The sequence below is a fragment of the Ursus arctos genome, unplaced genomic scaffold (assembly GCF_023065955.2).
Source record: "Ursus arctos isolate Adak ecotype North America unplaced genomic scaffold, UrsArc2.0 scaffold_27, whole genome shotgun sequence".
In the NCBI taxonomy this organism is placed as follows: Eukaryota; Metazoa; Chordata; class Mammalia; order Carnivora; family Ursidae; genus Ursus; species Ursus arctos.
Window position 1 is genome coordinate 33,687,507 of NW_026622952.1, and position 21,715 is coordinate 33,709,221.

The 21,715-nt window shown below is 40.3% G+C and overlaps 1 protein-coding gene across 1 annotated transcript in view; it reads left to right on the forward strand.

Moving 5' to 3' along the window:
- TENM3 (teneurin transmembrane protein 3) overlaps positions 1–21,715 on the forward strand; it is a 1,574,093-nt gene that overhangs the window by 885,171 nt on the left and 667,207 nt on the right. Inside the window, exon 6 of the mRNA XM_057303360.1 lies at positions 7,129–7,211. The gene's annotated coding sequence lies outside the window, so the exon portion shown is untranslated. The remainder of the gene's footprint in view (positions 1–7,128; positions 7,212–21,715) is intronic.

Sequence of the window (21,715 nt, forward strand, 5' to 3'; positions counted from 1 at the left end):
CTGCGCACAGAAAATTGTCTCTCAGCAGGTTTTTCTGGCAAAAAAAGGCTTGTTCGTTTGTTTGTGTGTTTGTTTTGAACATTTCATGGCAAGGAAGTATGCAGTGGACAGGATGCCACAAAGGGAGCTCATTTTTAAAGATCAAAGAAATGTTTTCTCATTTACATAATCTGTAGTAGCATAAATTATCGTCTGTATCAAAAGTCATTGTCATCGTGATCTCTTGGTTGTCATACTGTCATGAATATGATGCATGAATAAAAAAATAATTTAGAAGCATTCTAGGTCCCATGGAGGTCACAGAACTGTGAGTCAAAAATATAGGCACTTTCTATAGAGGGGACCAATGCTTTACTCTATTGTAGACTGTCACGTTATTTTACCCACTATAAGAGAATATCACAGTAATGCACTCCTATTACACATGTCATTCTTTGAATGTGTGGTTAAGAAAGAAGGAGAAATACAGAATGTAAACTATAGCTCTGGGGAAAAAAGCAGTCATTCTAAAGATTAACTACTGGCCAGAAAGAAAATGCAGAATCGGGATTCTAAAAGAAATATTTTTTTAAGAAGCTATAATACTTTTTTTTTTTACCAAAAATGAATAAATAAATAAACCAGATGTTGTTGTATTTTGTATTTGTTTTGCTTACCAGAAAGTGAATATTTTTGATGTCTATGCTAAATACTTCCATCCAGCAAAAGTTTAATAATGGGGGTAGAGAGGAGGACAGAAAAGTTAAGACACTGTAGCAATTTAACTATGAAAGAATAGAGTATTTTCTACCTGTTCTGAGAGTGGGGTGGATCTGGATAGTGCTTGTTTGTAGTACGTTTATATATGTGATATTTATTTATACTCTGCCTTCGAATAAATGATGTACAGTGTACATGTCTATACGCAGCTTTCTATCAAAAACGTTTCGGGTAGTTAATCTTGCTATCACGAATTTATAAAATGAACTTCCATTTTTATTCGTAAACCCGTGAGATGCACATGGAAGATTGAAAAAGTCTTCATGTGATCCTTATCTTCGTATGAAAAACGAGAGTTGTGAAAGGAAAATATACTGGAATGGAATACGTTTAACGTCATAATATTAGACGCCACTAAGAGAAGTTACGAAGATGAACAGTAGAAAATTGAGGTTGAGTCAGATCGTTCATAATACCCAAGGGCTCGCATTCCTTATTTTGGATAAATGCTCACATTGGAGCTGGTTAGCAGATGCATGCACGGTCTCAATGGTAACTTCATTTTCAGGAGAAAAGATATCTCATATACTCTTGTAACATAGTGGAATATCCCACAATAACAGGTTGCAGAGTCTCAGGTATCAAGAAACCTGAAGATGTGTTTCTATCAGGAATCACGCCAGACTTTGATTTGTTATTTACGTTCTTTTGTTTTGCATATCGAGTTCAAAGTTGACATTTCATTACTGCTGCATTACATGGAATTGAGAGCCTGGTAAGACAACCCAAATGAGCAGATGGCACTTGTGATCAGAAGTATCAACAAGATAAACAACTTAGCTCAATGAAGTTGTGACTGAGAAGGAATCTTGTTTTAATCAGCAAAATCAATAGCATTTTTAAATCTCACTTGCCATTTTTAGTACTACCGTTTATCCTCAGGATGGGCAACAAACTTTAGTTTTTGAAACTCTAGCATTCATGAGACGATAAATTCTGGAACTCACCACCCATAGAATTAACAACTCTGAAAATTCTGCGCATGCACTCCAGGCGTGACCTTATCCACAGCTGTCGTTAATTTCACCTCCTCAATTTCCCCTGAATCTTTTTGATGTTTTCATCCGTGAGGGTGGCTCTCGTTTTTATGGTTCTCTTGCTTCTGCTCTGGCTGTTGAGTCGTTCCCAGTTCTCCAAGCTGTAGACAGACTAACACTCTCAGAACACAAATACGACCATGACACCTCCTGCTTACATCTCTGAGAACATTCCCATTGGAATCAGGATATACACTAAAATCCTTACGGTACCCTACCCTGTACTGTCTGGTCTGGCCCCCTGGTGGCTGCCCAGCCTCCTGCTGCCCCACCTGAGTCCCCCACATTGGCCTTCTTCTCAAGTCTTCAAAGACCCTTCCTTCCATCACAGGGCCTTTGTACAAGCGATTCCCTCTGACCGGAACACTCTCTACTCCCATTTCTCACTCTTGCTCCATTGGGTTCAGGTAAATCCCACCAACTTCCTCATAGAACCTTCTTTGAGCCTCTTAAGTCTTTCTGCTAAGTGGTGTTACAGCACTTACCCTTCCTTGCTGCATGTTTACAGCTATAGCTCTGTGACGGCTGGGTTAATATCCATCCCAGCTGCATGAGGACAGTGGCCATTGTCAGCTGTTGTCCATCTTTATATCCCTAAAACCTAAAACAGTGCCTGACACTACGCACGCAATCCTATCTGCTGAGCAAATGCATAAATAAGAGGCTAGCATTTCAGGTACCTAGTTTTGTCCTCCCAGCATGCAAAGACCACTTGAACCAATTTTTAAAAATAGTTTTTAGAGGATCCACCACCCTCGCTTTTTGTCATGTATTTCTGATATTAAAACGGTGAAACAAAAAAATGCTATTAATTTTGCTGACTAGAAACACATTTCTTAAATACTGCTTGGCCACAACTTTATTGAACTAATTTGTTTATCTTGCTGAGATTTTTTCTAACAAGCTCCATTTGCTTTTTGCAATGGTTTTGACAGTCAACAGACCTCATTGTGTTGTTTGCCAGCTTATTTCTTACTGTGCTAAAAACGGCTGTAATCTCCCAAAATGTCTCCTCCTCTTGTATGCTATGTATTTCATAAACAATCTTCCTCATGTTTATCTACAATAATCAGATGGAAAAAAACAAAATAAGATGAATAGAGTTCTACATACTTTCATTCTGTTGAATTATAAATATTTCTAACTATCTCCATCTCCAATTTTTTTTATTAAATATTTTGTAAGTACAGTTTTAGAGACTTCTCTGGACTACATTACTAAAGTTTTAGATTGGTTGTATTTTCATAGTAGGCAATTATCTGGTATCAGAAGAATAGGGTTTAATAATTTTTCTGCAGGAGCAAGCAGCCACTTCTAGAGCAGGGCTGCAACTGTCTTTGATGTTATTTGTCTCTTCGCATTGGCAGATATAAACGCCGTTTGTACATATTTCTTTTCTATGGTGTTAAGCTAACCAATTGATACAGAAAGAGTTTGCCTCTTATCGTTACACTCGTTGGTCTTTGTTTCAAGAAAAAAACGAAGCCTGGTGGGAAGCACAAGATATATTCACTACATGAAAGCATTAAAGATTTAAGAAACTTTTAATCACCCTAAAAGATGAAACCTAATGACACAAATTGTCCATATACTTTCTCTATTTTACCTGATTTTGCATGAGCATTCTCACCACAGTTTTTCCATCCTCTATTGTGTGTTTCAGGGAGCTCTATACTAATCGAGAAGGTAGTTGGTTCTGGAAGAATATGAGTAGTTTCATTTTGAACCCAATCCATCTCAAACATTCCTTGAAAAACACCTATTGAAAATGTCCCGTGACCAATTGAGATTCTGTTCCTAGTCTTAAAAACAATAATTTCACCTGAGACAAAACTTGTATTTCAATGTATAGATATAAATAATGATTCCAATTTAGAATTTAAAAGTATCTCAAAATATTAGCACTCAAAGTGCTTTGCAAATATTAACCCTTTTATACCCATAACAAACCCAAGGGAAGGTGTCCTTTTATCCCCATTTTAATGATGGAATTAAAGCCTAGAGAGAGGTAGTGTCTCGCTCAAGGTTGTCCAGGCACAGCTGTTTCCTGGCAGAGCCGGCGCAATCACAAGCGGCTGGGTTTCGGAACCTGCGTCTTGGGCATTCTATAAATGAGAGCTGAAAAAAGTAGCACCAAAGAGGTGACCGTTGCGCTGCCGGGGCTGTGAGAGTGCCAAGCGTTAGTGCTGGAGCTGGAGGTCTGAGCCCAGCCTGGCGCCTCGCTCCACCTGTTACCTGTGTGCTGTATATAGCAAGGCTCACGCCTCCCCAGTGACACGTGAAACATCTGCCCAGACTTGGGTTCAAGACCAATGCAGAGATGGAAACTTCCTGCATATCGACAAGAAACTAAAATATACATTTGGAAAGATGAAATTCAAATCCAACTTTCTAGAAACCCTAGCACGCTTCCTCGAAATCTGGCTCTTCAGGAGCCATTTGCGGCCCCTCGAACCACACGGCCCTACGGCGCTCGCTCCCCCTGCTCACTCTCTTCCCACCGCACGGCAGCTCCAACATTAATTCCATCAGATGCTTGAGTCCTGTTTTCCTGGGTAAAAGATGATTTTATTTTTCTTTCAATAAAGGAATACTGATTTGTAGGCATAGACTACCACACACCAGAGGTGAATTACTTTTCTCTGCCCAAAAAACTACTTCCAATTTCAGGATGCCTCCTCACCGCCCCGCACCTTGATACTTCATAGAAAGCTCCCTTCATCTGGGCTCATCGACAGCAGTTATTTGCTGAGCAACAGCAACACTGTTGTCAAACAGCATCTTTAGATACACAGCAGTCAGTCTGAAGGAGTACGGAGATTTCGAAATGAAAATGCCGAAGACCTATAGATGATACCCACTGTGTGACCAGATGAGATGAATGAACACGAGAGAACACAAACACGAGTAATGCTGTTTTACATATGTGTGCATATACACACATATTATACACTTACATATATGACACATGTATATGAGATAGATGAGTGTTGCTGACAGGATTATGGTGAAAAATGTGCTAAGAAGTTACCTCATCCTCCCTTCTTTCTTATCTGGTGCCTAGCACAATGCCTAAAAGAGAGAAAGGACTCATTAAATATCTGGAAGAGAAGGAAAGAAGAAAGAAAGAAAGAAAGAAAGAAAGAAAGAAAGAAAGAAAGAAAGAAAGAAAGAAAGAAGAAAGAAAGAAGAAAGAAAGAAGAAAGAAAGGAAGAAAGAAAGAAAAAAGAAAAGAAAGAAAGAAAGAGAAGAAAGGAGGAAGGAAGGAAGGAAAGAGAAAGAGAGAAAGAAAGAGGGCAGGGAAAGGGAGGGGAGGAAAGAAGGAGAGAGGCAGGGGAGGGGAGAGAGGAGGAAGGAAGACAAGAAAGGGCTTAGGTAACTAACTGAAACACCCAGCCAGCCCAGTCTCCAAGTCATCCAGTTCTTTACTCTTTTCCACATTTTTACACCCCCTTGACTTCCCAGTTTTTTTGTTTGTTTATTGTTTTGTTTTGTTTTTCTGTTTCGCCAAGTAGATCCCCAGCTGCACCTTCGATTTTCTCAGATGGTGGCTCATGCAGTTCCTTGGGAAAATCATGAAAATCTTCCAGCGAGATCCAGGATAACCCTATCCTATTTAATCACACTGGATTCCCACTCGAACTTTTGTGTTCATTTATTTTTAACACCTAACCATATTGCCCAAGCAGCCTCTCCAGTCCTGTTTCACATTTCACAATTTCTCAAGTCACAAACGACTCTCTCCTTCCTGCCTCAAATCAAATGGCATCCCTCCGCCGTCACAGCCAAACTTCCCACCCACACTCGTTCAGAATTGCTCTCCCCCGCAACACACCCACCTCACCTTTCTCAAGGATCTGCAGCCTTTCCCTCACCATTGCTCTTTACTTCTTTTCATTAGCATGCCCAGGACCATCCATCCTCAAGCAGCCCAAAGCAAAGCAAAATGACTACAAAAACACCATTTCCGTCAACTCTATCATACTTTTTTTTTTTTTTCCATTCCTGTCATGATCTGGCTTTCCTCCTCATGTTAGCTGGCTTTTTTAGCCTCTCTGACCAAAATACCTGTCTCATAAGTCACAAGTGTTTTTCCAAAATCAAATCCTATCATCTTCAGCCAGTTCTCATCCTTTCAAATCCACCTGTAGTATTTAAAACTGTGGACCAATTAACCCTTCTCAGAACATTCTCTCCATGCCATCCAATGACTCCTTGATCCTAAGCCCCCTCCTCTTTCCCAGTTCTCCTGTCTCCTTTATGGCTTATTCTTCAGCCCCCCACCCCCAGCCCAACACTCTGTTAGTAGGTATTTCCCAAGTGTAAGCCAGCTTTTCCCCGTAGCTTGAAGAGTTACATCCATTCCAAGACTCCCACCTTTATAACTTAACTTTTCAGCTAATATATTAACTAGACATTGATCTGACCCCTCAATATATTTAAACAAACAAGCGAACAAACACCAGCTTTCTGTAAAACTAGCTCTCTCTCCACTTCTCTTTTTCCCATGATTTTATCAATTATCTCTTAGTCAACAAGGTTCAAAACCTGAAAGTAATATCTAACTTATCTTTGCCTATCTTAAGTCCTCCATGTCTTTTGTTTGTTTAGTTGGTTTTATTTTTATTTTTTGTTGTTTAGTTTAGGGTGAGAAAAAGGAAAAGAAAGGGAACAGAGAGATTTGGACTGTTAGACACTTGGAAACTACTCCAAAGGACTGTGTAATGTTAAAATGAGAAACTCAAGCAACGGATTCATTTTTGCTGTGACTGCTCTTTAAAATGACTAAATAAAATGCAAAAACAAGAAAACTCATGCATTTTTTTCCCTTCAACAGAACCAGAAACAAGTACAATTTGTAAATTCACACAGTAGTAAATGTAATCCTGAGCTCTGGGAATATGATGTGACTAAAAATATCTCCTACTGTTGACATAATTCTCACAGCCCTGTAATCAGAACTAGCAGGAGAGACAGAGGTGGGAGGGGCTTTAAACAAGATAGAAAGGTGGCAGATCTCAGATAAATTCATAAACATTTCACTCTTCGTCAAGATAAATATGCCATGAATTTCATACTTTTACTACAAAAAAATAAAGCAAAAGGATTACGTGGACACATGAAATAAACTTTAGGTTAACACATTACTGGGGTAGCCATGCATTCTTTTTATGATTCTTAATATGGTTTATGTTAAGTGTTATAAATCAGCAGTATTTCTTTGTTATAATGCATGTCTTAAAATTTAAAGAGTTTCAGAACTGAAATTATTCGTATAAAACATCAGATCAAGTTTTCTTTCTGTTTATATGTTTTATTTATTTTATTCTAGAATTCCTGCTCTTCTGAGACAAAGGGATTTAGAATTTCTGCACAACCAAGACAACTAAACACCTCTTTAAAGAATAAGAGAAGGTAAGTCCCAGGCACTAAAATGTCTCCAGACCTACCAAATGAGACAAAAAGGCTTCTTAAAATATACTTGTTTGTCTTGACAAGATACACTTCTGCTAAGCTGCACTGTGCTCTGTAGCCCATTTCTTAAGCTATTAACATCCATGAATCAGCACTAGGAAAATGTTTCTAAAAAATGTAATTAATCTGATTTTCCTATTTTTTCTGACAATATGAAAAACAATGGCATTGCTACAGTCTTTTTTTTCCTGGAAAATTAGATGAATGAGGACATTCTGAAATACAGAATCTCTACATTTTAACTAGAGGGAATTTTCTAGCAAGATGGAGAGGACCAGACACAATGGATTATAGAGCATGTGTGTGTTTCCCCCACTTTGTAAGTGATGTGTTTGGGAGCTCTCTTGTTCTCAGGAAGTCTTAATCCTTTCTGAGCAGCACTTACATGGCAACCTCAGAGAATTAAACTTGTACCTGGTTTTTTTTTTCCTCTCTCTCTCTCTCTCTGTCCTTGATATAGCTCAGTGCCTCTTCTTAATGGTAGCCATGGTCTGGTAATTTAAAGCTTTTGAACCTTGCGCACGGATTCATTTAAAACCATATTCTGAGGGGTTTTCACAAAATGAAAAGCGTCTTCTACCAGGAAGCTATAAAAGAATTTACAACAGAAACCTGAGACGTGTCCCGCTCAGGATGTGTGTATAGTAGTATACCTGTAATATCCAGTTTCTCGGAGTAAATCCTTCACCAAGTGCCTCTTTTGGCTTAATGGGTAGAGTTCCTTGAGTTTCTTTGCCTTCTTCTGATTGATGTTTTTATTTTTCTTCTTGTAGTATAAAAATCAGTGAGAAGTTTTCCATGGAGGGAAGGACTTTCTAAGTAGTGAAATAATTATGAAATACAATTATCTAAGAATGATAACATTTTTACGTCAGAAAAGCTGAGTCACGTGACCTTATATCTTTTTGATGCTCTTCATTCAAAGACAATATTTGGTTCTTTTTTAAGATGAGAAAAAGTCATTGCAGAAGGTTAGAGGTTAAGTGCCTACTTCTTCAGGTTACTAGACTGGAATTAATTTTATATCCAAAACAAGTCACCTTTTTTTTTTTTTCCCACGTTGAAATTAACACAGATTCAGTACTTGCAGAAGAGGATTTTCGTTTTCAGCTTCTGGAACGGCAAAGAGAATAGAGAAGGATGTGTTTTTAAGAAGCAAATTGTGGTTTAATTGTTAGCATAGACTAGTAGCAGCTACAGTTGGTTTGAGTACCCCTCTCAGGCACTGACTTTTTACTTTTCCCCAAAGGGCATCTCAGCAAAAAGTGATCTGAGAGGCCTTCAAAAAAAGTTCTCACATGTATACCCGTCCTTACAAACTCAGTGAGTCATTAGTAGAAGCTAAAAGAAAGCTCTGGAAAGAACGGCTGTGCTGTACGCCATCTCCCTCAGGCAGGGTATCTCTCTTCCCTTGATCTCAATTTGGGTAATGGTGAGATTGCCCTGTTAAGGTAAAACAAACAGTTCTTACGAAATAGACTTATAATTTACCCTCAAAAATTTCCTCAGTTACTGTTCTTTTAAGAGCCTCTCAAAGAATTTTAGCATCAGATTTTACACACAGTCTATGGAAGCAAAGACCCTAGAAATAGATGAGCATTATATATTGCCTGCGTAAGAAGTGATTTATCTCAGTTTCTTTGCGGATATTTTCCTCCAATCCTCCCCCTGACTTTTTTTTCTTTTTCATTCAAATGTGAATCGTGCCAAAGGCACACACTGTGAAAAACCTATCTGTATAGTTTTAGAATAGACTTCAAATAAATTAAAGTTTTAGGATAAATTATCACTGAAGTGTCCCGGGAATTAGGTGCACAGCTCGTCTTACTAATGGGAGCCACGCACCTCACTTCAGGCGCTCTAAGCTGACATGTAATCACCTGTGTGTTTTCGCCTATGAAAATATAAGCCCGTGTTCTGGGCAAAAGCAAGACTTGGTTCTCTGCAACCCCTTGTTGATGACGGTCCTTCGGCTCTCCGGCTTGTAGGACAAGCGCTCTCTGTGAATGCGGCTGTAATAAAACACGTCAACCTCCTCTTGTCTTTTAAGTACCCTCTCTTCGAACTCTTCTCTTATCAATTCATGAAAAGCACTCTACCCATACTGGGAGGTTCTCCAGGACAACCATTTAGTCTTTAATAGCTAATACATAAACTTGAATGTTTTAGTGCTCCTCGGAGATACACGTTGAACGCTAACTTTTATACGAGACACTTGCTGCTCTGTAGGTAGGCTGCTGCCTTCCAGACACACCTATCAGCGTCTATCTCGATGAAGAAACAACAGTGAGCATTCTCAGACCCCCAGACTCTTTGTACATCAGGCAAAACAACATTTTCTAACATGGGGAAAACATCCCAACAAAAGTAAACAGAGCAAAACAACGCTGAAAGAGTTCTCTCCAAACTATGTTATCTAGGAAGATTTCTTGGGTTGGCCTGGGCTGATTTAGACGAGTTACAGTGTGTGTGCTTTTAGGGCATTCTAGTATTTTTTCAGTGTGATTATAAATCCACTTTCAATTTCCTAAGGTTACCCAGATATTTGAAGTCAGCCTAACGAATACTCAGAAACATTTCCTAAATGTAAAAAATTACAAAATCATGTTTTGAAAAAAAAAAATGGCAGCTAGGGCTACATATCCCAACTTCACGGCACAGAATCTTACTGCTGTTTAAAAGAGTCGGTAGGGGGGAGCCTGGGGGGCGCCTGGGTGGCTCCTCGTTAAGCATCTGCCTTCAGCTCAGGGTGTGATCCCCGCATCCCTGCATTCTGAGATCGAGCCCCGCATCGGGCTCCTCCACTGGGAGCCTGCTTCTTCCTCTCCCACTCCCCCTGCTTGTGTTCCCTCTCTCACTGGCTGTCTCTCTTTCTGTCAAATAAATAAATAAAATCTTAAAAAAAAAAAAAAAGAGTCGGTAGGAAGAACAGAAAACATGTAAAACGTTACGTGGTCTGTTTTGGAAGTGGAGAAAGGGAACATCATAAAAAATTGAAATCCACAGATAAGCCAGACCTATCGTTTTTTAGTCCGCAAACTCCACCCTTTTCCAGGCCTTTGTAAAATTAAACCTAAAATTGCACAGCCTTTAACTTGTATAAAATTTTTATCACTTGTTTTTCCTGCTGGGTCAACATTAACCAAAAGGGAAAGGGAAAAGCAAAGAGCCCACAAAATCCCGAAACTGAATTGTCCCTCTCTGTGGCCACTGGGATTGGAAGCTGATTATATTACTATCTGGCAGTTAATCAAAGAATTGGAGGAGATGAAAGGCACGGTATAAATTAGCAATGTCGAGCAACATTGCAGGCAGCTCAGATGATTCTAAGTGGCTCTATGTTTGTTGTCTCGTGGAACAAAAATCAGAATGGCTGACTGCAGATTGTACTTTTCATCTGGGTGTTTTGGTATTTTGCAGATACAGCGTTTGGTGCAAGGGAAATTTAGGGTTTTAAATTTGAGATACCGTGGCAATTTTCCACTGTGTTTCTTGGTCCCTTCCTCCTGAGTAAGCAAGGTTCTCTCCGAGCCTGGACATAAGCTGTGTGGTTCCAGGCCACCTGTTTGGCCTGAGACATAGAGAAGAATGATTCAGCTTTCTGAGGCTGCCAGTCTAATTGCAGAGTTTGAGGAAGCCTATACCCAAGGGAATGTTTAGACTGATTGGGTGCTTTGACCGTTGATGTTTATATCTGACTTCTAGGAGGAGGTCTGAAGTATGGTGTCCATGTCCGTCTTCTGTCATACAGCCAAGGTGACACTTCGCTACAAAAAAAAAAAAGAAGAAAAATTCTAAGGGGCACAGACAGATTTTCTTGCTGAAATGTATAACCTAAGGGTGGGGAGAGAACAAAAGACAAGAAGTTTAGGGAAAAAATCCTCTTTTTAGGTTACTACTTTTTTAAATCATGGATTCAAATTGCAAAAAAGCAATTCACTCTATATTAAGAAGGTAGTGAGCAAAATGGATTTGCTGGGCTGTCCCAGGGACAGTGAAGAAATGGCAGAAATAGCTGTTTACTGCAGAGAGGTCATTGGCAAACTCACTTGAAAACATGCAAAAAAGAATCATGCTGAAGTTTAGTCTTTCAGCTGAATCTTATATCGGATGTAAAGCATTGCTCTCGCAGAGTTCAAGTCAGTAGAGATTGCAAGGCCCTTTAAAGACCACATTGTGGTCATGCCTGGACATTGATAGGGACCATGCTATAAAATGGTATAAGTAGCCAAGCGATCCTTCAAAATGTCATCAGCAGAGAACAGTTAGGAAAGGGGCAAAGCGAGAGGTCTAAAGGGAAACAAGTCTTCTATTTATTAACTCAAGAATCAGATAAAATATGTCCTCAGGGATTCTATGGACAGTTGGGGTGTGTGTGTGTGTGTGTGTGTGTGTGTGTGTGTGTGTGTTTCCCTAATAGGTGGTACCTTTTTGCCTTCAGTTTTCCAATCAGTAAAAACAAATAAGTAAATGCAATACTACATGGGGGGGGGGGCAGTTTGATATAATGAATAATTTAGATTTAAATTCTCATTCTATCACTTTCTAACCTGGAAAACTTGACAATATTAATTCATTTCTCACTTCCTCAGTTTCTGAATCAGTAAAATGGGACTCATAAACCTCTCTACCATTATTTAATGAAGACAAAATTTAATTATTATACTAAGGTACCCATATATATCATACTATGGTTCGTGTATATAGTATAATACTCAGTTGTGCCTAATGTTATTATTGGGGTAATTATTTCACAAGAGCACCATGTTCTATAACAAATAGGTTTCTCTTTTGAACTTCCTTTCCCAAGACCCATTCATTAAGGGATAGGGTGCAGATAATATCAATGTTCTTATATTTTATCATATTTTATTGACAGAGAAGGGACGAAATTCTGAATGTGATGACTGGGAGAAAGCTATGGAAACAGACAATGCCGAGAATATTTTATTTTATTTTATTTTATTACTTTTAGTAGAACTGCCACAATTCAAGGAAGCCACACCACCTCTCTGATCACACTGCAATGAGAAGATTTAGGGAGGTGCAATGAATGTTGAAAGTTTTACCTCCAGGAAATGTAGCCAATTGCCAGTGTTCTCTCAAAGTCATCTTTCTTGTGAAGTTTGGAATAGAAAGCTCTGCTTTATGGAAAATTACCAGAAGTAAATAAGCCTGATAGATAGGAGGGTGAGAATGGATAGCAACAAAGCTAAGCCTCCCTGTCTAGCTTCGGAGAACGCCACTCGTAACACGGCAGCCATCGTTCCGTTTGCTGCTCCATCCCCAGCTCTGCGAGAGTACAATGTCGAGTACGCAGTAAAAGTTCCTTAAGTATGGGTTCAGTGGATGAATAAGTGAACCGTTTTCCTGGGAAATAATATACGAGATGGTCTTTATTCTAAAAGCTTAGAGGCAGATTTTAATAACAAAGACTAATATCTTTAACCTTGTGTGGAGGCAAACACTCACAATCACTTGACCTTGACTGTTCCGGCTTTCAACATTGCGTTTGCTCTTTGTCGCCATCCTTCTGCTCTGTGTATCTCCAGACGGAGCCTGATTAGAGAAAGCATCCTTTTTCCTTTGTCTTAATGCACGTGGCTTACCATTATGGAGTTATGTCTAAGCATAACTAATCTGTTCTTTGCCTGGTGAGCCTGACCATATAAGAAATGTCGTACCAAAGGATCCCAGGGATCCATGCAGCCAGCAGTGGCCCCAAGGAATATTCCACATGAGATCGTGGTTGCCATCCAGCTATGACCTGAATAGACATCTTCCACACCCCCAATAATTCTCAATAGTTGATCGTATAAGAATTCATGGAATCATTTTGAATGTTATAAGCTGAAAGTAATTTTTCCTATATTTCCACCCCCAATTTTAGTAAAGCTCCTTATTAGATATTCCAGAGTTTAAATGATGATGAATACGAAACTATGATAGAATGTGATGCTCCAGAAATGGATTGTTACATAATAACAAAGTATTTTTAATTAGTGAGTATGACAAGTCTAGGTGAATACCTAAGTAAAATACTGATTTCATAGATTCCTACCTACTTCTGTTCCTCTTTTTCTCCTTACTCATTCCTCTGAGGATAAATAGGATTTCTTTAGTTGACAGGTATTGGGATTTTTGCTTTATCCAAATACATAGATGTCACCCTCCTTGTTGATTTGTGGCATCTTAATGAGACTAACAGTGATAAATTGTGTCACTAGAGCAAATTCTTAGAAGAGTCAAATATCAAAAAAATCTTTTTAAATCGACTTTGCGAACATAATAAAACTCAGCTGAATTAACAACGGTGGCTTCAGTTGAACAGCACGTCCAGGGTACGAGGTATTTTTTTTCGTACCTCTATAAAGGAAACTTCTTTTCCTTTTACACATACATCATTCAAGTGCCAAAAAAAAAAAACCACCACCACCACAACAACTCTTCCAGACACTGTTTATTGAAAAAATTTCATAAGAGCCAGTCGCACTGTTCCAGCAGAGCAACCACCTATCTTTCTGAAAGGGGAGCAGGGGATACTTTGGAAAACACGGCTGGCCTATTGCAAGGCATTTATTTAAAAACACCGTTTCTATTCTTCTTCAACACTTAGAGTTAAACCTCATTGTAAATGGTATTATCACCAGGAATGGGAAGTTGTTTTCACACAAGAAGTTCAAACCCTCCTCTGATGTGGTCAATTAGGGGAGCTTTCTGTAACTCGTTGGGACCAACTTAGTACATTTTGCTGTGTTTTGGTTTTTTTTTTTTTAGTATTTGGGTTCTCGTATCCTTCTGACCTACATAGCATGGGGCAGTCAGCCGTCAGCTGGTACTTCTCAGAGCTGCTCAAGGAGAGTTTCTGCAGTGGGGACTGGGCAGTTTGTGAGCGGGCTTCTCTGTGCGTCTATTTATATGTCCAGCTACAGATCTGCCTACCATCCCTTCCCTCTGTTCAGTGGCTTACCGTTGACACACTTCATCAACAAAAGTTCTTTGGTGTGAGCATGTCCTTAGAGTAGATTTATACAAAGTGGAACAGGCCTTTATCCAAAGAATGAGATGTGCAAAGAAAACCCTGCATCAGGACTCCCTCTTCTGTAGCAGATTTTGACCTTAAGACCTACCTTAGTAGAGTCTGTAGGCGGTTTGAAGAGTTCCTTTCCTCTATCCTGGAAAGGGACAGTGGGAGGTAGGCGGACGAGGCCCTTCGGCTCTTCTTCTCTGCAGAGCGGTCAGCAACCCGGTGCCTCCTGGTTTGCCTCCTAGGAGCTCCACTCCCATTCAAACACCACCCATGAGATTCAGAGAGGAAGTTCAGTGTCCAAAGCATGAGAGTATAATGCACTTGCGTGAACCCTATTCCCGTTCTTGATGGATTTTTCAGATCACAGTTATATTAAATGCCAAAGTTCAAAATCCAGATAAAGCAATACTCAAAAAGGGATCTGATCACTGCTGAGGAGGAAAATGGTGGAGTTGGGGGCGGGGAATGGGGGGGTGGGTGCCTAGCTGGCTGAGTCAGCGGACATGTGATTCTTGATCGTGGGTTATGAGTTCGAGCTCCATGTTGGGCATAGAGATTACTTAAAAGGGGGAAAAATAGCTCACTTTCTTTATTTTTTTCACTTTCAATTTAACATCTTTTCGTTTTTATTTTTTAAATAATTTTTTATTATTATGTTCAATTAGCCACTTTCTTTAAAAAAAAAAGAGGAAAAAAGGAAAATCTCAGAAGAATCTGAGTGCAAGTAATAGATGACAGTATGTTAGTTTGCTTGTGAGACCTGTGGTTATCCAGAAGTATCTCTTGGGGAGTATCATGTATAAGTCAAGGAACAATGAAGAACTTGATGTTGGTCCTTCCAGACTAGAAGTGTTAAAACTCAGACATTGGTAAATGCGGGTTTTGTCTGGCCTGCATTTGGGGAAAAAAAAAAAAAAAGTGGCCTAGAACAGAAATTGAGTCCTTAAAGACAAGAGCACACCCTTAACTATGTATCTATTTATTTTTGTGTGGCATTGTGCTAGGGCCTTGGAGAGATACGGAAAATGAATCAAACATGTATGGGACCCACAAAGAGCTCTCAGTCTGTTAAAGGAAATAAGCCATAAGCAAAACACATCAAATAAACTGATTCGTGCCACAGAAGTCCACGTGACATGCCATGGGAATTAAGAGGAAAAGGAAGATTAGTGCAGAACTTCTTAAAGAAAATTCTGTTGTGTAAAGCATTTGTCACAAGGATATTCAAATGGTCTCCAGAGATCACCTGCAGCCAGTGAACTTTCTAGTGGCTGGTAAGGGACATGAAATGCCCACACTCTGCTGTATCCTTAGTTCATGTCTGCTCTTATGCCATGTAATGGAGTATTTTTGAAGACTTTTAGGACCAGAGTTAAAAGCAAATGAGGAATTTTCCTGTTCTTAAATAGCATCATTTGCTCACTTAACAAATATTTCCTAACACTCCTGTTATTTGAGGAACAAATATGGTATTGTCTGGACAAATATTGTATAGTTATAGTAAAGGTTGCCCTTTATAATACAATTAAATAGTTCAAAATTTTAAAATGGAAATACTTTGAGTACTTAAGATCATTGTAATAATTTTGTTAGCTCCTCAGAATGTCATGTCACAGATGAAGCACTGAGGGTTGCCCTAAAGTGTTGTTGCCAGTTGTTGGATTAGGCAAGTGTCCTCAGCCCAGGACTGTTTTGCCCCTCATGGGGCCATTTTGCGGTATCAGGAGACCTTTTTGTTTGTCACCCTTGGGGAGTGGATGCTACTGGCATCTGGTAGGTAGAGGCAGGGAGGCTAAACATCCAACAATGCACAGGACAGCCCCCCATCCCACCCCCCACGCCCGAAAATGTCAGTACTACTGAGGTTGAGAAACTCTAGCTGAAGTTCATGTCCCTTCTTAAGTCACTAATTGCAAACAGTGAAGGGTCCTCATGGAGAAGCGTGATGCCCTTCCACCCCTTATGAAGGAATAGGCACCCCAGTTACATAGAGAATCCAGCTAGATTTTGATCATGTCATCAAAAGGAAGGGCAAACTGTCAAAGAGATGGAGAGGAAGAGGCAATAGACACAGAATGCAGGCTCTGCTGGGCTGGAGAGATGGGCAGGCTGTGGTCCCAGTTAACAGGCTGAAAATGGGCTTCCAGACAATAGTGGCTAGCAGTAGAGCTAAATTAAGAGGCATCATTTCTCAAGGACCAGCTGCGTTGTTGAAGGCTCACCAGCCATTGCTGCCTGTTTATTGGCAGCAAAGATTCACCTTTTCTTCTTATGTTCAAAGCTGCCAACCATGCTTCTTTGCCCTTCAGTGCTTTCATTCAGACCTTCACCTCAGAACTCCTGCTCTGAGATCCTCCCCATTCGCCCTCACCACAAGACCCCTTGGCACCATGCTTCCCCACCATGCCCAACCTTCCCCTGCTGGGTTCTCTCCTGTGGGCTCCTGAGTCAGCACATGGTCATGGCAGATGGGAAATGAGGGCAGAAGGACAATTGGAAACAATGCTTCTGTACACTAAAAATGGGAATATGGACTCATTTCCCCAAATCAGTATTTGTACACATGGTGATCAGACTGGTTCCATTAGGACATTATAATACAAATAGATTTTTATGAAGTGTCCTGAAATCTAAGCAACTTGTGTGTTTGTATGTTTCATTGTATTTTAGGTCTCAAAGACCTGACTTAAATATGGTATTTCAGCAATATTTTCTGTGACCAAATGATACAATAACACTCCCAGGCTGCTTTGGACAGCTCTTCAGGCTCTCCTACTAACTTAAAATGATTCCCACTGTACAGGGATTTATGGTTGGAGAACACATTTCCTATCCATTATGTCATTTCTTTCTCCTATGAGCCCAGGAAAGTTGGGTCTCTTTCAGCACTGTGCTTGGCATTTAGCAGTTACATAGCAAATAGCTGATAAATTAACAAATGCCCAAGTTTGGAAACAGTAAAGCATGCTGATCATTCAAATGACTTGCCCAATGAAACGTGGTTTCTTAGTGACAGATCTAGAGCCCTGGGCCGCTGACTTGTCACCTGGGCTCTGTGATGCTGACTCTCTGGGTTTGTCTGGACCGGGCCAGACACACGGCCAGAGGTATCTATAGTGGGACCAGGCTAGTTCCTGCATCCCGGACAGAGTGCTCTTGAGGGAGGGGCCCTGGGAACCTAAGCTTTGCCTGATTCCCTTGCGTACCTTCAAGTGGGGAGGTCACTTAGAGCAATTCCATCAGAGATAGCTCTTTCCTGCTCTTCAAGGCTGGGGAACCCTGCTTTTGATTTATTTTGTATTTCGCCACAGGGCTGAGCACACCCTAGAGGCATTTAATCTGTTGACTTGAATTGATCTCAGATGCTGGGCTTGGCCTGATATGACCCTTCACACTGTAGGACTCAGCAGCTCATTGGAACTCATTTCAGTCTAAATCCAAGACCCCTGACAGCTCCAGCTGACTCTCTCTGAGGTCCATGGGTCTGGCCAAAAGCTCATAGCTTTGACCCCAGATCTAGTTAAAGCAAAGAAATACTCTTCCTTCGAAGTCTGTAGGTTGAGGACCTAAGATGGTCGAGGGGCAATAGCATCAGTCTCCCGCTCAAAAACTATCAGTTATCTGAAGAGTAAAGTGCAAAATCTGTATCCCAGCATTCTGATTCCAATTAAGCTTTTCAAATTTCTTTCCTCGTTATCCATTCTCACCTTTCATGTGTTTCAGCCAAGCCAAAGCATTTTCTTGACTCTGTATAAGAAAGTCTTACCATGTGCTCTTCCAGGAATGGCCTCTCCCCTTTCTCACCTCCACCCTCCTCTATATAACCCAGTCCATCTGATTCATTCTCTCTCTTGTTCAACAAATATTATGTGTCTGCTAAGTGTCAGGCAATATGCTCAGTGCCAGAAATACAGGGATGACCGAGAGTCAAGGTCACTCGTGGAGTTTAAATTCTTTAGCAATGGCTTCATATAAAGCAAATAATTTAATTCAGTATTTACAAAAGAGGGACATTGATAGGATCCTATGACAGAATAACAGAAGAATCTTACTTAGAAGAAGTCGTGGACAATTCTTTGAGAAGATGCCATTCAAGCCAAGAACTGAAACTGTGAGGGACTCGTAGGTAGGAGCCTTCCAAGGCAAGGAAAGGTCAGCAAGCCTTCAAGTCTCTTTCCGTGATGCTTTTTCTCACCGCCAACCTTCCCTCAGAGTTGGGAACAGTACACCCTGGAATTCCCATCTACCCCATCTGTTCCTCTCTTATGACGTGTCTCACTTTGCCTCCATCCTTGTAGCCAACAGTGCTAACTGCCTCATGGTTTATTCCACTGTCTTTGCTAACTGGAGAAATGGCAAAGCACGGGAATATCTTACAGAATTGAAAAATGGTAAGCTGTTTGCCACTCTGGTAACCACATGGTCATAGCGCTGGGGGTCCATGGGCGGGAGCCATAAACCCATATGACTTCAGTTGGAATGCTGGATTGGGATATGTGTTACACTTGAAATGTAAAATATATGTATTATAAATGTGTTATAAAGTATATATACACGCACACATGCAATGAGAGCAGAAAGTGTTGAAGGGAAGAAAACAGAATAATGATATGAGAAAACTCATTCCCAGGATAAGAATGCAGGCTTTGGAAAGCAAATCGAAGTCACTGGTAAATAAAAGAGTTAAAAACCATAGCACGAAAATGGGTTTCATAAAAGAACAGTGTTCTGCAATTGCCTTGTTATGATATTGAATTCTACTTGAGTAAATTAGGAGTGGTGTTCTCTTGTTTAGCTGTCATTAAAGAACTCAGTGGTAAATGTCAGTATCCCCACCAAGATCCCACTGAGTTTTGTGAAATTCTCCAAAAACCTCTCCACCAGGAAAATTTATAAGCTCTGCATGTTCGCCCGTCTTAATGTGTGAAACTGACTGAGAGATCTAAGACTAACGGCACGCAGCTCAATTCCAATTTGTTTGTTTTTTAACAATGTCTTTGACACGTTACATTATGACACGTTCCAATTTGATGGAAAATGACTTCCTGTGTCCAACAAGAAATACATTTTAAGGAGCATGCCAACTACACCGTTATTTTCCTTGCTGTTTTCAATGGCAGGCACTTGGCCGCATCTTTCTTCGGCAGATCATTTGTCAGCGACAGAGTTAGCTCCTGATAAAACAGGCTGGCTTAGGCTGGTGTCCTTCTCATCTGCCCCAAGCCTTTTGCGTTTTGCACACTATAAGCAAACTTTAAAAAGACTGCACAACATGAGCTCCAAGAACGGTATGAGGAAATTTGCAAGTATTCTTTTTAAGAAAGGGAAATTACCCTTTTCTGAGCTAAATGCAGGTAGCGGCGTGCCGCACCCTCGCAGAACAGCAAATGTCCTTTAGTTTCTTTTATCTCTGGCCTGCCTTGACGTTAGGCACTGTTAGTTCTTAGCAGCACAGAACGGACCTTAGAGGAGCAAAAACATTTCATTCAACCCCAATTGGTGACCTGGCAGTGAGGGGAGGGGTGGCGGGGCAGGGGAAGGTAGGGCTGGGAGGAAGAATAGGAATTCTCACAAAAGTTTGGTCATATCTAAAACTGAGTTAGGGGGTCCTAGTGGGATTCCTCCCCTTTCAACAACAAAGTGCAGAGTGAAAGAATATGCTCAGCTTACTTTGTCTTCCCACTCCATTTGATCTGAAAGAACAATCAGATAGGGCTGATTTCTGAAGACTGCTCAGAAGAGAGAGATTTCGGATGCCCCCGGTGATAGCCGTCATTGTCAACAGGAGGCACTGCAAGTAGGGACCAACGCCCGCACCTGAAAACACTCAGATGCTCAACACTTTCTCTTTCATTGTCAAACCTACTGCTGGGAATTCTCTTTACACAGCGCATCAGATGATAAGTGTTTAGAGGAGGAATGATCCTGAGGGCGAATAAAGCCTGAACCTCACACACTGTGAATGGACACTAGAGGAATCCAACCAATATTTGAAGGCTGAAGTGGAGAAATTTCTTAAGAGGGTGGGGAGGGGGGCGCTTAGGGGGAGGAGTTGGAGATTGAAAGGAGACGCAGAAAGAAAGAAAATGAAGAGGTTCCATCCAACCGGAACCGCATCTCTCCTCTGACCTCTGGTGCTTGGTGGTTCTCTCCCCGCTTGCACCCCGACGAGCCTCATTAGGTGATCAGACAGGTTGGAATAAATGTCACCCTAATGAGCAGGCCCTAATGAGCAGGACGCCCCACCTCAGAGGAGTCCAAGACAAGCTGGAAATCCTGTTGGAGGGTTTCTGCCAAGAAATGTTGCACCTTTGTATCCCAGGGAAAGGCCTGACGTTTTCAGGGAGAGCGCCGAGCAATCGTTTTTTAAAAACGCCGTTTTTAAAGCTATGTATGTCACTGACTCTTAAATATTCGAAAGAGCCACCTTAACGAAAGTGCAGGACTGGATTTCATGCACAATAAAATCATAGAACAGGTTAGATGGCCTACGGGCTTTGCTAATTCTTAATTTGGTGAGAAAGTGACACCTCTCGAAGATAACCACGCGGGTCTTTTTAGTGATATAATAAGATGGGTGTTTTTTGTTCACCTTTTAGACAAGAATGCAGTTCCCCTGGGATACATTTGTTTTTATCTCCAAATAGGGCTACTTCTAGGGTTATAGGTAGTTGTATGGTTATGAATTAATTGCATATGAAAATCAAGAGTTAGGGTTTTCCTTCCCGGAGCTATCTGCTATCTCCGGGGGCATACAAACTGCATTTTTTTTTTCTTTTATTCCAAACTTAGTTTAAGAAGGGTCAAAAAGCCCATAAGATTTTAGGTCAGATATTGACCTCGCTTTATATTATCCAGTTTAGTAATTTACTAAATATATTTCATAAAACTCAGGTTTGGTTTTTGGATTCTTCCCAGACATAAAACTGGTCCCAGATATAGAAAAATGATCACCATATCTTGAATAGTAAAGGAAATTGGTCACTAGTAAATGTGCTCTTGAACCTTTTTTGATAAAGAAAGGAAAATTATAATAAAAATGATAAATATGTCCTCCTTCCACTCTCTTTATATATCTGTGATTCAACTCTTCAATTACGTCTAAACCTCTAAGAAATACATCAATCTTTTTACCAAACTGATTTTTCCTTAGTTTTCATTTCCTAAGAAACTACTTCAAGCTCCTAATTTGTGATTAGTAAAATTTTCCTTTCCATTTACGAAGGGCAACATTTTAATCATTGAAGAAGTAAAATGATTAAGAGGCTCGGGGGTATAATAAAAGCAGATGATGGAAATTTGAAATAGGTTTCCTTTTCCTATTTTTGAAGGAGCTAAAACAATAATTTGGGGGAAGAAATCTTAGCTTTTCAGTGCTTTTTTCTGGGAAACTAGAGCTGGCCAAGTGAAGAGA